The sequence below is a fragment of the Grammomys surdaster genome, unplaced genomic scaffold (genome assembly GCF_004785775.1).
Source record: "Grammomys surdaster isolate TR1022 unplaced genomic scaffold, NIH_TR_1.0 239, whole genome shotgun sequence".
NCBI lineage: Eukaryota > Metazoa > Chordata > Mammalia > Rodentia > Muridae > Grammomys > Grammomys surdaster.
In genome coordinates this window covers 6,220,373-6,237,720 of record NW_021604684.1, presented here as the reverse complement: position 1 = coordinate 6,237,720, position 17,348 = coordinate 6,220,373, and the positions used below count along the sequence as shown (strand labels likewise).

The following is a 17,348-nucleotide window of genomic DNA, read 5'->3' as shown; positions in this document are numbered from 1 at the left end:
CTCTCTCTCTCTCTCTCTCTCTCTCTCTCTCTCTCTCTCTGGCAAAAGCTGGCAAAGGCCGTCTTCTTCCAGTCTTCCCTCTGCCTGTGTGTGTCCTGGTTTACCTTTTATGAGGACACAGTCACATTGGGTTAGGACCCTCCCTACTGACCTTATTTTAACTTTTTAAAGATCCCATCTGTGGGATCATATTCTGAGACACTGGGGTCCAACCCTCCACGGGGAACATTTAACTGGAAGTGGAAGTGCTTTTGATCATTTATGTGTGCACACCTATGTGCTCAGATGTATACACGTTGGAGTGGAGGCCAGAGAACACACTCCAGGGATGTTTCTCCAGCACTGCCCACCTTGATTTTTTTGAGTCGGGTTCTCTCACTGACTTGGAAGTCTCCAAGCGAACTAGTCTGGCTAGCCAGTGAGCTCCAGTAATCTGGCTGTTTCCACCTCCTCAGCGAATGGATTACAGATAGTCTACCATGCCCCAATTTTTTTTTTTAAATATAGATTCTGAAGGATGAAACTGAGGTCTTCCTGCTTGCAAGGCTGACATTTAGGCATTTCATGAAATGACTCCAGCCCAGTGCTTTCTATGTTTATGTGAAGAGGTAAACTAACTCTCTCTCTCTCTCTCTCTCTCTCTCTCACACACACACACACACACACACACACACACACACCACCTACTTTACACATCTTTTTAGGTGTGTTTGCTTACAGGGATTTGTGATTCCTCCATGGCCCCTTCCTTTAGCTTGTGTCTCCAGGCTCCTGGCTTGCTTCCCTCAGTGGCAGACAATGATCAGGAAGCATAAGGGAAATCAACCCTTTCATCCACAAGTTGCTTTGGTCTCTGTTTTATCAACAATAAGCCAAGGACAGGTGGTCAGGCTGCCCCATGAGAAGTGAGTCAAGAGTCAAGAACACAGAGAACAGAGGCAGTGTTCTTCTGCCTCTGGGCACCTGAGGGGGTTGGGGGGACTGCGATTGTGGGTTTGTAGTCAGAACTCACCTTTCCTGAAATACCCAATCTCACCTGTTGTTTCTTTCCAGTGTGGTAGTCATAGGATGGTTATTTTTGTAGCTACTTTAAGCTCTCTGAGAGCCAGGAAGTTGTGATTTCCAAGCTGTTTGGTGTGGTGTAGGGCCCAGCTGAAAGAACAGGACAAAAGCCAAGTGTGCCGTGAAGAATAAGTGAAGGGTGGAAGGCTGATCCTCTGCCCGCCCAAAGAACCAGTGCTCTAAGCAAGCCAGACAGCCCTGAGACCACATGACCGGTGCTCACTTCCCATCCTGGGTTCAGCCTCAGTCCATTGAGGTCTATCGTTCGGAGAGAAGATACTGTAAGAACAAGCACAGGTAACTTGACTGTAGGGCACTGGGTGAGAGGATTTCAGCTAATTGCTGAGCTGGGTGGAGTTAATCTAGTCCTAGCTAGGGACTGGGTGGAGCTTGACTTGAGTCCCTGTTCCCACCAAGAAGCATTCTGGTCTAGCTGTCGCTGAAATGACTCATCAGCCTAAGCAGCAAGCTTCTGGCAGGCTTTTTCAGATGTGTTAAAACTTGCTGGTGTTCAGAGTGCCTACAGAGGTGTGTGGTGCAGATACTACTTTGAAGCAAGGAAGGCAGAAGACCAGGCAGGGAGCCCCAGGGTTGCTCAGGTAGACTTCTATCATCAGTCTGGCCCAGCACTTTCCAGCAGCACACATGCCTTGTTTGTCTTGATTCTCGAGGACAGTCACAGGTAAGAACAAAGACACCACTGTAAGTTCGCTGTGTGGGTGTCTGGCATCCACTGGCACAGAGTTCGATTTTTGTTGTAATACTGTTTTCCTATCAGCGATGTTACTCTAACACATACCAAAAGTTTCCATTGTAAATGCTTTTGAGGGTTAGTGAGAGCCGGCGGGATTCTTTCTCATGTAAAAGGGTTGGCAGACAAAGTTGAAAGGGGCTATGACATGCTTTCTTCTCTCTTGACAGTTTAGAAAATTGTATAGTGTTCATTTCCCAAAGGAACACAGGAAGGTTACATTTGGTATCTCTTATATCTAATGAAGAGGGTCACTGCTTAAACACTGCAGTGTTCTTCTATTTAGAAATTGTTGTTTGGGGCAGAAAACTCACAAACCTTCCTGTTGTGTGTTGAATCCCTATTCCTGTGACTTTCAGTGGAGAAGAGGGAGGTACCAGCCGTCCTTGGCTTCCAGTGAAATACCATCTTAGGTCATGTAGTGGTTTACTGGGGAGACTCATGGTTTACATTCAAATCGTTAGATGGCAGTCGTAGAAGGCTTACTTCCGTCGGTACTTGGCTTATGTAACTTAATACAAGTTACTGAATTTAGAAAAATAAATTTCTTTTTTGAGACAATCAGAATGAAAGGCCAGAACATATTCAACTGAATTGTTCTTTTGTGTCTAGCTGTCATTTCTCATGTATGTTACTCATGCATGCAAATACTCGGTGTGATTAACATGTGATATTTGTTTCTTTACCGTCTCACCTGGTGATTCATAAACTGTTAGTAGTGTATCCGTAAGCCTGGAATAAATGAGTGTGGGCCACGCCTTCTGTTAATGAGCCTGGTTACTTTCCGTGGGTATTCTGATAGTGTTGTGTTAAGATAGCTAGGATCTAAAGGGATGCAGATGGATCAGAAATGTGATGTAAAAGCTATCCTCTGATCTAAGTTCATCGACACTACTTTACTTCACATTGAAAAGTGCGTTGTCTACATGCATTGGAATTGGATTCTGACTGAGGTGGGGTGGGTCGGCAAATAACTGAACTCTACAAACGGAAAGGGAATTTGAAGCACTGTCAGAGATGTGAGGACACAGGATGAGCTTCATTGCCCGTGCAAAGCTGAATCCAGTGAGTATCCTGTCAGGAGATGAGGGAAAGAGGATTTTTATTTAATTAGACAAGAGGAACGAGAAGGAGCTGCTGCCGAGGCTTTCTCGTGCGTTTTCACGGCCCCTGTTTTCAGGAAAAATTGGCTTTTCTACTCAAGACTGTGGAATCAGTAATGCAACTGAACGTGGCTTTTAAAACCACACGTTTGGGATGTTCAGTGGTCGGTGTCAGGGACTGTTCAGGAGGAGAGGATGCAAGGCAGGGGTTCCATGAACCCTTGAGAAGTGTGGATACCACAGTCCAGAGGGCTGTTTGCTGACCTGAGATGCTGGCATTCCTGGTGCATGGAAGGGGACTTGCTCATAGGTGGTGTATGGGGGTGGAGGGCTGGCTTGATTTTCTCCATTTCATTGCAGGTGCTTTTTGTTTCGTGTGTGTGTGTGTGTGTGTGTGTGTGTGTGTGTGTGTGTTTTGTTTTTGTTTTGGGGGTGGGGAGTTGTTTTGTTTCATTAGTCTAAACCTGCTAGGGATTTTCCAAAGTAGTTTTCAAGGACAGCTAGGAAGGTGGTGATCTTTACCCCCTGGAGTTGGCTGCTGCTGATGTCATTTTGTAATTATGCAAAGGGCTCACTTACAGGTGGGCCACCTAGGATCCAGGTTTCCGAGGTCATTCACCTCAGAGCCACAGCAGGAGCACGTGTTCTCAGCCCTAGTTGTTTTCAGAATCTATTTGGACCATGTCCCTCCCTGGTAGCTCAGAACTCTGCAGAGGGCCACTTGGCATGCCCTTACCTCAGTAAATATTTGTTTTTCACTTGTTCCTGGCCTGTTTGGATTCTGAGGGGCACAGAGGGGCACAGGTGGATATTGGATAGTCAACCAGAGCCACTTCATCCTCCAGGCCAGTGGTTCTCAACCTTCCCAGTGCTGTGAACTTTTAATATAGTTTAGTTCTTGATTTGGTTACCCCCTCCCCAGCCATAAAGTTATTTTTGTTGCTACTTCATAACTATACTTTTGCTACTGTTACAAATTGTAATATAAGTATGCGATATGCAGGATATCTGGTGACAGACCACCAAAGGGGTCACGACCCACAGGTTAAGAAAGACTGCCTAGGCACAAATGAAGATTCCCCACCAGCAGTCCTGAAATCCAAGGAGACTGTGGTTTTCCACCTTTCTTGAAACCCTGGCATCACCCCTCCTCTTCCTCGAAGTGGTTCCCAGAAATGAATCCACCCAACTAACCAAGGGACATTGTCAAGTAATCACAAACTGCCTGCTTCCAGCTGAGGCACAGGCAAGCCGCTCTGTTCACTCAATTACCGGAAGAAGGTTCAGAGTCAAGCTGCTGATTGACATCCATTCATCCCTGCCCCCCTTCAGTCCCTGCCTCTGAAAACAAAGGATTGATTTTTCTTCTAGAAAACCCATGATGTGCCCCCCTCTTTCCCTCTGGCAGAGAACAGTGGGATTTCAGACCAAGGGAAAATACAGGCCTGGCAGATTCAAATGTAGTCAATGGCTAGAAGTACCTACCTAACACAGCCCACTTTCAGTGATGTAAGCTGTCTTACTCACCAGCTCTTACTCATGTGGCTTGCTGCAGGCAGAGAATCACATGTGATTATAAACAGCCTCTTCTGACCCTGGTCAGTGACTAGAAACCTTGTCACAGAATTGGAAGGCTCGTGATCGGGAATTCCTGGGCAGAGGCCTTTCAGAATCCCAGGGACATGATCTTTGGGACCTTTGCCAGTGAGGAGGTTTGAAATACTCCACTCAATTATCAGGATTTAGGCTTCAGAGTTAAGGAAGTCTGGCTTTGTAAGGACTTTGTCAGATGTGACAGACCTCTATAGAGTTTAACTCTATTCTAAGTTCTACCCCTTTTTGTTGATATTTTCAGTAGAATGAAATCTGAGGCCAATAAGTGAATGTTTTATCTGAAATAGATTTGTTCTGTCTGGTATTGTATTTAAGTAACTAACTCATTGAATACACAGTTTAAGCACTTTCCTTGCTCATTGCTTAAAAATAATTTCTTCCGGCACTTCAGAATGAATGGTAGCTATCTCTTTCGCTACTGAGGAATACATTTCTTATACTCGTCAGTTTTTGTTGGACTAATATTCTTATAAATTATATACTGATTTTTTTACTTGGTTTATTTTATGTGTTAGCAGTGCTATAGCAATGGACAGGGTGAAGTTTTGCAAGCCTAATCAGATGACTGATAAAGTAAGTGGCCTGCTTTTGGTAGCTGGTTTCAATGAATTAGGTTGCTTCTTGATTCTTTCTCGGTGGGAAATCCTGGAGCCCAGGCAGAGTAATTCTGTTCCTGGGTACATCAGGAGAGCCCCGCTTCTACAAAAGAGAAGAATGAGGGCAGGAGCTGGTGGGGATGAATCTGAGACACACCAAGACTAGGGCAGGAGAGGAGAAGTCAAGCCCCTGTGCCCTACTATTGGAAATGAGAGTCTTCAGAGATGCATTTATTCCTTCTTAGGTAAAGTACCATAAAAACTTAATTCTGACTGTGACACGGGGCTAGAAGATTTGATGGTAAAGCTCCATAGCTTTACCCAGTTATGGAAAGAAAACTCAAAAGCTCCACAGCAAGACTGAGCTGAACGAGTGGGTGGTGCAGGGTGCAGCCCACAGCTGATGTTCCAGCGTCCTCTTCTTCTGCCTTCTCCAAGGCCTCCTAGAGTGGCCTAACCTTGGGTCCTCCCTGAGTGATAATTAAGTTGCCCGTTTGTTGTGTTTATACACATCTATATTTAGGTTTGCTTATCTATGTTTGGGTATGGAAGACACGTGAACAGAGAACAAAATCAAAAGCATCCCCTAAGTTCCTAACTGAAAAGGCACCAGTTAAGAGTGTCAGCGGCCTTCCGGCTGTAAGGTGAGACTCACTCATTTATCCCATCCATAAGTACTGAGTCCTCTGGGGCCCACTCCCAACACAGGTGCTAGAGAGGCCGTGAGCTCATTGGGGCCCGAGCCAGGGACTGGCCTCTCTGCCTGCAGGGAACGTTCAGCCTGCTGGGCCTGACTAACCATAATAATCCACAGATCTTATACTTATAATGGGGTTAGGAGCCATAAAGAAGCAGTTACACATGTGGGTATGCTTCTCTAAGTGTTTGGGGTTTCTTCTGCCTGGGAGCTCCTCCTGATGTCCTGTCTAGCTGGTCGTGATTAGAATATAAGTTGGGGCTGACACCGGGTTTGTGGTTGGAAGCCTGCCTATTTTTAACAAATCTCTAAAAGGATCATTCTCAGGGAAAGCTGTAAAATACTCTGCCTAAAGGGTGAATGGCCATTGATCTTAGAGCAGAATAAAAAGATGTTTACCGGGAAAGCAAATTCTCCATCATGGAGGATACTCAAGAATCATCATCTATTTGATATGAAAACCAGAAGTTCTCACCCCACCTGTGGGAAAGCCCCAGAATGAACTAAATTATTCAGAGGGAACAGCAGGTAACAGGAGTAAAGGATCGAAGATATGTCTGGTTCATGGATGGTCAGAGTGAATGAAAATGAGGACATGAGTGTTCCTAGGTATGGCTGAGGAAAAGGGTTTTTACCATAGATATGAGGAGAGCACAGCCAGAGGCATGTGGAAGGATCTAGACTGAACAGGGCCATGAGAGGAGGGGGAGGGGCAGCAAACAAGAGAGGATGAGAAGAGAGAGGGGACCAGGAGCCAAGAGAGCCTGTGGCTGGTTATGTAAGAAAGAGAAGCTGGGGAAAGGAAAGGGAAGAGAAAGGAGGGGGGGGAGGGGGAGAGGAGAGAAGGGAGGGAAAGGGAAGGGAAGAGAAAGGAGAGGGGGGAGGGGGAGAGGAGAGAAGGGAAGGGAAGAAAAGGGACATCCCTGAACTAGAGAGGTTTGGGTAGGGATTAGAGAAAGAGAAGAGCAGAGCAGAGCCACAGGTACCGACTGAGCCTGGAGGTCAGCGCATGTGCTTCCGTGTGTTAAATGGGCACCACAGTTAGCCATTTGTCCTAAGTTTCTTTGGGACCTGGCACAGAGGACTCTTGGTCTCTTCGTTTATGAAGTTGTGTTAGATGAGGTGTCCTTCAAGCCCTGGTTTTTCCCTTAGGATGGGGATCCTTTACCACAGCTACTGAGTCTAGCCTGGTAACTTGTTACTCTGCACCGAAAGGATAAATGTTAGGGAGAGAAGCAAGCGGGAGTCCGCATGTAGAGATAGATGCAGTTCCTTCTCTCCTGAACTGATACATTCAGCCACGCTGGAAATAAAGGAAGCTTTTCTCAGTTCTCTAAGAGAGAGAGAAGGCACGAGCCAGCATACAGTAACCATCTAAATCTAAGCAACATCAACAAGCTGGTGGCTCCACGGGGCTGGAGTGGCAGTGGAACCTGCCTCCCAGCCCATAGATATCTCACCACTGTTAGTGAAATGAAGATGGTGATGTCTGGCTATTTTTCAGTCACAAGTGGCAGAGTTCAACATAAACGTGAACATCTCTTAGTCCAGAGGGCGTAGCTGTCTTCACCATGCTGCATCACCCTAAGTCATGGAAACCAAGCCAGCCACTGAAAGGGAGTGTGGGGGAAGGCCTGCCTATCTCTGTGAAATAGATAGCTGTTGGTGATCTGAGATACACTCCCTTCAAGGTACTCCTCTTATATAGACACTGCACATTCCAGAAAGGTTCCCCCACGGCATGCATCCCCCTTCGCATGGGAGCCCTCCCTTCTCTCCCTCTGGTAATGTTATCATCTTGTAACCTGTGTACATCATTGATTCTGCATTGTTTGCTGTCTCTAATTGCCCCATCCTGCTAGGATGCAAGCTCCAGGAGGTAAGGAGTTGCCTCTGTCTTCTTCCCAGGGGTTCTGGACAATTGACATGTTACAAATGCTCCATGAGTAATGGAAGGAAGGGAAAGCTGGGCTCCAAGAGGGTCTGGGAAGGAAGTCTGTGTGTGGCTGTCCTGTGAGTAGCCATGAGGACTTGATGATCCTGAGGTGAGCTTGCTAGGGCCTGTGGTTTCTCCTGACTTATCGATGCGGCACTGAAGGTGAGCTGTCTGTAGGTCACCTCGGCTCCACCTTACTGCGTGAGGACAATGGCATTGCCTGGGTGGCTCATAGAGCTTAGAGGGCAAAGTTAATTGCCAGCCTCTCCCGTTTGCTTTTCTACAGGTTGTAGTTTGACCCAGCCACTGTGACAGGAAGAGATCTGTCTACAACAGTGACTTGGTGAAGCTCCTGATAGCTAATCCTCAGAAGTCACTGATTTATGCACTTTGGGCTTCCTGCCTAATGGCCAGTCTGGCTTACAGTGTCCGACATGTGGCAGTTGCATGTTCGGCTGTGGTTTTATTTAGCTTTAATCCCTTATTAATTGCTCTTTAAGGGTGGATTATCCTTCCCTTATAACCTTTGGTCCATAGCTATTAGATTTCTTTGTTTTAAGGCATGGCATCAGAAAAACAACCAAGAAATCTCCAGTGAGTGTATTTGTGTGGCTGACAATCCAATTTAATTCTGCATTTGAAACATTACAAATGTTTCAAAGAATGTGAATCTACAGGGTCTATGATACAAATAGGAGTCTCTACCTCTCCATCCCTCCCTCCCTCCTTCCCTCCCTCCCACCCTCCACACACACCTTTATCCCTTATTTTCTAAAATGCCTAATGTGCTTTCGTATCCCCACTGTACCCTTGAAGGAGTATATTGTTGTGGGCTCATTGTGTGACTGGAATATGATCCACACAAATGACCAAGAAATGCCCATGTTTGCAGAGAGCTCCCAGACACCAGCAGAAATGGAGAAAGTAAACGGTTGCTATACTGATTTGTTCCTGCTGATGGATATGGGCTTGGTGTCTTCAAGGGCGTATGTAAACATGACAGGGCATTTCTAGCAGAGAATGAAACGTGGTATGCTGAGAACAAATGGGACAGCTACTCCACGTGGCTGAATTTATAACGAAACACACGGAAGATGATGTCGAAAGGCAGGACTGCCAGAGCCGAGCAAACGGAACAGCAGGCAGTTCTAGAGCTGAGCAGACTTGGATGCCACATGGTTGGATTTTCTGTTGCAGGTTTCAAAGGGCCAGTGAATGGAATGAGCCCCCACATGCTTAGCTTAGGAGATGTGTGTCAGCAATCAGCCTTATTAACCAGGTGTAGAAGAGGTTGGGGTTCGAGGCTTGTCTTACTTTTGCGGTCTATACTTTTGTGATACAACACCATGCTCAAAATAACTAGAGAAGGACAGCCTTGGCCTCATCTCATCCTGTACCTTGTAGTTTACCGTGAAGGACAGCCAGGGAGCTGATGTAGAGGTCACGGAGGATGGTTACTGGCTTGCTCCCATGGCTTGTTCAGCCTGCTTTCTTATAGTTCCCAGGACCACCAGCCTAGGGCTGGCACCACCCACAGTGGATGGAACCCTCTCATGACCCTCTCATATCAATCATTAACCAAGGAAATGTCCCACAAGGCTTGCCCATGGGCCAATCTGGTAGGGACATTGTCTCGATTAAGGTTTCCTCTTCCCAAATACTCCAGCTTGTGCCAAGTTGACAAAAACTAGTTGGGACAAGACTTCTCTCCTTCAGGTATTCAGTCAGTGGGATGGCTAAGGAAGGGCCCTTCTGTGTGCCCTGATTAGACTTGGCTCTTACTTGATACTTAATGATCTTGGAGGAGGTAGTATACTTTGGGGGTCACATGAGCCCAGCCAGAAATCTGCAATGTGAAGAGAGGCGGAAGATGAAGCCTAGGGGACAGTGACATTGAACTTGAAGGTTTATAAGTCTGAGTTCTTTTCCTATCCCTTTTTTATTGAGAAAAGTCTGGCATCTAGCCCAACCTAGATGACCTTGAATTTCTGGCCCTCCTGCTTCCTCCTCCTGTGTGCTGGGATTATAGGCATGCACCACCACACCCTGTTTTAAGGTCCTAGTTCTTGACAAGAGTCTGTGTACTCTTACATGCCTGGCTGCATTCTTTCCCAAGACAGTTGTATTCAGATTGTCTTTGGAGACTCTTCTGTACTCACTAGTAGAACTGCTGCTGGCTTCAGGCATCTCACTCCAGAACCAGAATATTTGATCAGATGCCTGGGTGATTTCTATGCACAGTCCAGTACTGGGGGATCCCTGTGTCTCCAAGGTGGAACATCTTTACTGATCATAGAAAAGAGGAGGTCTTTTCCTCCTGTTGTCTGGTTTCCATAGGACCTATTTAGCTTTCAGAATCTCCTCAAAATGATAGACTATGGCATATGGAGTGAGAGTCTAAGTAGGGGTTAATTGGTATTTTGCTACCCTATACAGTCTTCCCTTTACAAAGACCGTTTCTTACATGTCTTGGGATGGATCAGGCACGTGCTTACTCAAAGGAGACCCAGTTCACAGTCTTTGGATTATTAATGGATGATTCAGGACAGCTGCCAGGTGTCGTCCTATTTGAAAGATCACCTGCAGCATTCCAGCATACTGTTTGTTCCCAAATGAGGCTGTAGGAAGAGAGGACATACCTCTGGCAATGATGGCTGCTCCCTCATGTGACACAAACCTGATAGAAGTGTTGCAGTATGGCACTCTGTGTCGGCTCAGCAGAAATCGGAGGTTCAGCACCTCCTCAATTGTTTGCCTTTACTGAGAGCTCTGCAAGAGTTCGTATTGTGTGTGAGCATGCATGTTGGACTGAAGAAAGGATGGAAGACAACATGAAAGGTAGCACTGAGAGCACAAGCACCCGGACTAAGAAGTCTGTACTGTATGTCAGGGGCTGGGGGCAGGTGCTCGTCATGCAAGCTCCTTCTCTACTTATAAAATGACAATCAATCCTCTAATCCAGGATTCTGGAATGAACTGTCATTTTGCCCGTCTGTGTCCTACCCCCACCCCCAACCCACCCCCCAGGTGAGGCCACCAATAATAGTGTTTCCCTGAGACTTTACTTTTTGGTATCTGGTCATATCGGTGACATAAGGTTCACTGTGAAGCTCCCCCCCCCATGCCTGCATGAGTGCATGTATTTTTGTCTTATACCTTATGATACTTTAATAACCCTGAGATCCCACATGTTAAAAAAAAGCATAAAATATGAAGGAAGTTAAAGATAGTGAGATTCATGTGGAAAATCAATTCTGTACTTAGTTATGCATGACAGATAGGAGATGAAAATTCCACATTTTAGCAAGTTAGGCAAGTTGTGATTTTTCTAAATGTAAAACTCCAAAGAGAAGCTACCTTCCTCATAATGTTTGGCAAGAAGTCATCCGTCTACAAATTACACGTTGGGGACCCATTTTCTGCAGGGTTCCTTGAAATATTCAGAAGCCTCAGATCTAATCGGTGGCCTTAGTTTGAGAGAATTAAGATTTAGAACCTTGAAAAGGGACACACATGTGTAAAAGCTCTTGAGCTGTGGGAAGGAGGGACCTCTGCAGGTATAACTACAGGAATTCGGAGAATGGAGATGCTGGTTATTATGGGGTGGTTTGTATGGAAGAGATGCTGGCTTCGTGAAGTGTAGGCAGCGGGTGGCTGCAAGAGGTGAGGAGAGAAAGCTCCAGAATACATCTGAACCAATGACGAGGTGCAGTGGGGCCCAATGCACAGAAAGCTTGGAGAATGTTACACTGGCATCCTTAGAGCGTAAGGCAGAGGTGGCTGTTGGCAAATGGACCAAGGTGAATACTCCATTTACTGTCAGTTAGAAAGAATGAAGCATGGAGCAAAAGGAAAAGAAGGGGCCCACGTTCTGGTTGTTAAATATAGTAGAACTTTGATGTCAGCTATTATGGGAGAGAAGTACAAGTTGTTCCCCATAAACTCCTGACGTTTTCTGTGCTTGTTTCCTGTGGTTGAGATCTTTCTTCCTGGGGGTTCCATGGGCAGGGAGTAGACGTGTCCCTAAAACTAGGTTCTCTATCTAATAGAGAAAACTTGCAGTGGTCAAGCAGACATGTTTACAAGAGAGAGTATGAATGAAAATACAGTACCTCATTAATGACTACATACAGTCTACACTAGATTCTAAAGAGGTCTTTCAACATCTAATATGGTAACTGAAGGGAAGATTTTTTAAAAGTCCAAATGCCTCTCAGATTTCTATGAGATTTAAGAAGCTAGAGCCAAGACTCAACTATCCTTTAGATGAGTTAGACACAGGGAACAATCCCCAGTATGTGTCCAGCTTTGTAGATTTGGCAAGGGATTACGGTGTTCACACTGGATGAGGTTAACCAGCTTTTAGTGCAAATAAGTGCATGACTTCTGTGAGCTTCTTTCTTGATAGTGTATGGGCCCGGAAGTTAAACGTAGACACTTACTATATACTATCCACCTAAATGGGAAAGTATGGCTGGATATCTATCACTTTAAGTGAGGGTCAGAGTACCATAATCTAGCCCTTATTCTGTTTATTATGATACAGTTGTTTCTCTCTCTCCAGTTCTGTTAGGAGTTTGCCACAGCACTCAGAATAACAGAGTGGTGAGGTATTATTTGGTGGCTTGCTTGCCTGTTACCATGCTTGAGGATGGAACTACTGAAAAAGACCTTTCAAATGGTCTCTCTGAGCCTTGGAGGGCTGCTTTTGACCCTTTGAAACATTAGAGTTTCACAGGTGGTTTGTGGTTTTGATCTCTTGGCAGGCCAAGTGTGATTGCAGAGTGGCATCAGAAGCACATTCAGTATCTCTCAGGGTCCCATAGCTTCATTCCGGACCTCATACCCTAAAGTGCAGTTCCAAAGGCAGTAAAGTCCCTAAGACTTCAAACATTTCTGTGGGTGTTTTGGAAACTTTTGAGAGCAAAAGTCAGTGAACAGTCATGGGAGTGTTTCTGGCCTCCATGTATAACAGTCAGCTTGCATTTCTATGGATGAAGCTGGACAGATTATTAATGTTTGTCTGTGGTCCGTGCCCCAGCCTCTGCTGGGGATATTCTGTGATAACTGAGTATTACAGAGCCAAAAGGAGCAAAAGGCATTCTGTAACCTATTTGTCCCTCTCAGCTTCCCATAAAGGCTAGCTTTAAGGGATACTATTCCGCTATGGCTGCTGTCGCAAAGCACCAGGGCTGGGTGCCTGCCCAAAGACATTTACTGCCCTGGAAGCCACCTGTCAGGAGGTATGAGCAGGGCTCAGTCATGAGTCCTTCCTTGCTTTCTGGCTGAGGTGACAGTCAGCAGCACTTCGTGTTCTTGGCGTGTAGATGCAGCCTCCCCATTATAGGATCGTCTTCTGTGTCTACTCTCTCCACATGTCAGTTTCTCCTTTTCATAAGGACGAGGCCACATTGGTCACAAGTAAAAGCAAGCCATGCTTCAGGCCAGGACGACTCGTCCCTACCTTAATTAAAGGAGTTTTTCTTCCCAGGTTAGTTAATAAGGGCTGAATTCCTTAAGCACCTCTGCCATTTAGAGCAAGCCCTCTTTAGGGATTTGACACAGTTGAGTGTGGGCTCTGCTTTGTCATTAAGTCCAGGGTCTTCTGCCTGCCCAGCTTATTGTCCTTCTCAACCAGGAGGACGAAGTTGAGGTTAGCTTGGGACCTCTCATGCAAGATTGTAAGAGAACAAATCATTTGCAAATCTTTTTTCCATACTTGACGTTAGCACAATTCTGTCTATCTGTTGCATGCCTCTTTATTAATCAGGGACAGACAGGACTACTTTATAAAGGCAATGTATAATAAACAAAACGGAGTGTATGTACCATTGGACTTTTGTCTTAGGAAGTCCTACTTGATATGTTTTTTTTTTCCTAACCGGGCAGGAAGCAGATGAGCAGATCTGATATTCTCATCAAATTCCTATAAGAATAAACCAACGGATGGGATCATGTCTCTCAAGAAGTTTGTTTTGTTTTGTTTTGTTTTTCATCTTGTTTCCCTCAGGACTGAGATCTTGGATGACTCTTATTGCTGCACAGAGCTCCTAACTGTTCTTGCTTTAGACTGATTTTATTTTTTTTTTTATCTAGGCAGGCCCTGACTTGCCTTTACTAGACAGGCTTCCCTCCCACCTCCACCCTACTGAGATAAACACCAAGTTATGATGGCTGGTAAATTATAATTGCAGGTAGGTGACTCTGGTAAATGTATATAGCATCAGGTGACCAAGGGAAGGCCACCCAGAGACAGAGTCCTCAGTCTCCAGTAGAGATTAGGGTGTCTTCTCCTGACCTTCCCATCCTCCACACACGGTTCCGTGAGCTCTTTGTACTGGAGCCTGCAGACACAAAGGGAATGAGGGGGCGATGATGGCTGTCAGCAATGCATCCTGTGAGGTGTTCTGAATTGCAAGATTTAGGGTTGAGGTTTAAAAGTCTGTAAGTTAGTCAGCCCTCTTGGTTAGTGATTCTCAACCCTGGGGGTCTCAACCCCTTTGGAGGGGTCACATATCAGATGTTTGCATTATAATAACAGCAAAATTACAGTTACGAAGTAGTAATAAAACAATTTTCCTGGGAGTCAGCTCTAGGTGGTGCTTGTGGTTGCCCAAGGTGAGACTCCAGGGTGGTCAACCAGACTTCCTCAGTCACTTATGCTGCTGGTAGTTCTGAATTTCTGCTTTGGGTCTTCTTCTTCTTCTTCTTCTTTTTTTTTTTTTTTTTTTGAGACAGGGTTTCTCTGTGTAGCCCTGGCTGTCCTGGAACTCACTCTGTAGACCAGTCTGGCCTCGAACTCAGAAATCCACCTGTCTCTGCCTCCCAAGTGCTGGGATTAAAGGCGTGCGCCACCACTGCCCGGCTGCTTTGGGTCTTCTAAGTGCATGTGCAGTAGAGGACAGATATGCATCCTCACTTCCTGTGACCAGTCTCAGGAACGGATGCCTTCCTAGGGAAAGCGCTAGTGAAGCCTGCCTCTTGTACTTAGAAGTAGATGCTTTCCAGAAGGACTCATGGTCCGAGACAGGATGTGAGGATTTCATCCATGGAGCATCTAATCTCACCGATGTCTTAATTTTTGTAATCTCTGTGACACAAGATTTCTTATGTGACAACTTTGCATGTCTGCCATACAGGTTGGCTTCTCTTATCAAAATCAGCAAACTTCCTATTTTAGAGTTAAAAAAAAGTATTGCTCTAATAGAAAATTGTGCTGGTTTTCAAAGAACTGCTTGGAAGTAGTAATTTAGCATTTAAGCATAAAAGGAATTGTTAGGAGCCTAGCCTAGGCTTCTCCAGCTGCCAGGGGACTGCAGGGAAAGAACATGGCTCCTCTCTGATGGGAGGTCGTGTGTGATACCACCTTTTCGTTGCAGGACAGCTTCTGGGCATTCGCTGCCAGTTCCTCGGCAGCACTTGGGAGCAAGCACAGTGAGAGAGTTTTATCCTTGCAGAACCATTTCTATTCTCGGCAACCCATCTCTTTCTTTGTATCTCCGAATGGCTTATTTCTGCATCTCACATTAGGCAGTGGGTTTGTCCAACATCTAAAAAACCTCTAAGAACGCTCTCATGTTGTTTTCGAGTATGCAGACATACTCACATACTCTGGAGTTTTATCTTTATAAGCGTATCCTTTCCCAGCCTTGTCTAAATCAGTTAGGAAGTTTTACGTTTTCTCTCACAGGTTAACAGGTGTTAATTGCTCACACCCTTAAGTTTGTGTGAAAATAGTGCTTTTGCTGTCTTTGACAGAGTATATTTTTAGAACCCCTAAAGAGATAATAGAGGCAATCTTTGTGTTGACATGGTGATTAAACAGAAGCATGAGACCCACAGAGAGAAGCCCGCTGCACTGACATAGTTAACATAGACACTAAGATGCTGGGCCTTTGACTTAACACATTGGCATACCTTTCCTGAAGGTTTTTTCCTACTTGAATACTTTTTTATTTTTATTTGTTTGCTGTTTTTTTAGGGGGGAGGGGTCATTGTTGTTTGTGTTTTGAGATGGGATCAATCTGTGTAGCCTTAGCTGTCCTTGAACTTACTATATTAAATAGAGCATGCTGGCCTTTACCTTCCTAGTGCTGGCATTGAAGCTATGGACCAGCATGCCCACTTAGATTTTACTTCTTGATGTTAATGGTGGAAATACCTTACTTGTTTGATACACCCATTTTGTGTGTGTGTGTGTGTGTGTGTTTAGGTTTTGGGGAGGTGATCTCATGGGTTAGAGGAGGCCATCAGATCCTCTGGAACTGGAGTTACAGGCAGTTGTGAGCAATCTGACTTAACTAGTGAGAGCCAAATTCAGTCCTCTGGAAGAGCAGCAAGCACCATTCACCATTGAACTCTTTCCAGCTCTCCATACGTGGTGGATTGTTTTGTTTTGTTTTTTGGTTTTTTTGTTTTGTTTTTGGTTTGGTTTGGTTTTTGGTTTTTCAAGACAGGGTTTCTCTGTGTAGCCCTGGCTGTCCTGGAACTCACTCTGTAGACCAGGCTGGCCTCAAACTCGGAAATCCGCCTGCCTCTGCCTCCCAAGTGCTGGGCTTAAAGGCGTGCGCCACCACCGCCTGGCGGATTGTTGTTGTTTAGATATTTATTTGTTTTATGTATATGAGTATACTATCATACTCTTTAAGACACACCAGAAGAGGGCATCGGATCCCATTACAGATGGTTGTGAGCCACCATGTGGTTGCTGGGAATTGAACTCAGGACCTCTGGAAGAGCACTCAGAGCTCTTGACTGCTCCAGCCCTGACACATGGTATTTCTAAGTTTTCTAGTTGTTGCCATTTAGGTGAAGGGACCACATACAGACTGGCCATGTATTTGTATTCTGGCTAGTGACACATTTATGCCACTTAGAAAATAGTGTAGCAGGACTTTATGTAGTTGGGTATGTTCCTAGAGTAGTTTGATTTGCCTTTGCAGTGCTAACAATAGAGAGCATTTCAATCTTGAAGCAAACTGTAAGTGACTGTCAACCTTGTTCTTGGTTAATTCTAATGGCCATGTACAGTATTTTGTGAATGCATGTGTGTGTACAAATTGCATATAATTTAATATATGTTTATTTGCACTACCTATAGTTGTCTTTAGTTTATTTTATTTCTGTTTTTTTTTTGGGGGGGCGGGAGACATGTTTTGTTTGTTTTAAAAATCTATTTTTATTTTACATACATGGGTATTTTACTTCCATCTGTGTCTGTGCATCATGTATGTGCAGTGCCCCCAGAAGCCAGAAGAGGGCATCAAATCCCCTGAAACTGGAATTATAGATGGTTGTGAGTGTGCTAGAATGTGAACCCAGGTCGCCTACAAGAGCAACAAATGCCCTTAACTACTGAACATGGTCCAGTGCCTTAAGCCTGTTTTTAATCTTTGGCTTTCGTCGGTGGCACTGCAGAGATGCAGGGCATACTCAGATGTACGCCAAGCAGAATGTGGGTTTGGGAGGTAGAATGAAGCTCAGAATCTGGCCTCACCTGTCTTTTCTTCTTCTTGTTCATGAAGTAGGCATGTTAGAATCATTGTGTGTGTGTGTGTGTGTGTGTGTGTGTGTGTGTGTGTGTGTGTGT

At 45.2% G+C, this 17,348-nt stretch overlaps 1 protein-coding gene across 5 annotated transcripts in view; it reads left to right on the top strand.

Moving 5' to 3' along the window:
* Nedd4l (NEDD4 like E3 ubiquitin protein ligase) overlaps positions 1–17,348 on the top strand; it is a 215,750-nt gene that overhangs the window by 54,947 nt on the left and 143,455 nt on the right. Inside the window, exon 1 of one of the 5 annotated variants that reach the window (XM_028774296.1) lies at positions 1,714–1,744. The exons of 3 other annotated variants lie outside the window; for them this stretch is intronic. The gene's annotated coding sequence lies outside the window, so the exon portion shown is untranslated. Of the gene's footprint in view, positions 1–1,713; positions 1,745–17,348 lie in introns of those variants that run through there. One more of the 5 variants, XM_028774294.1, reaches the window with a different exon arrangement.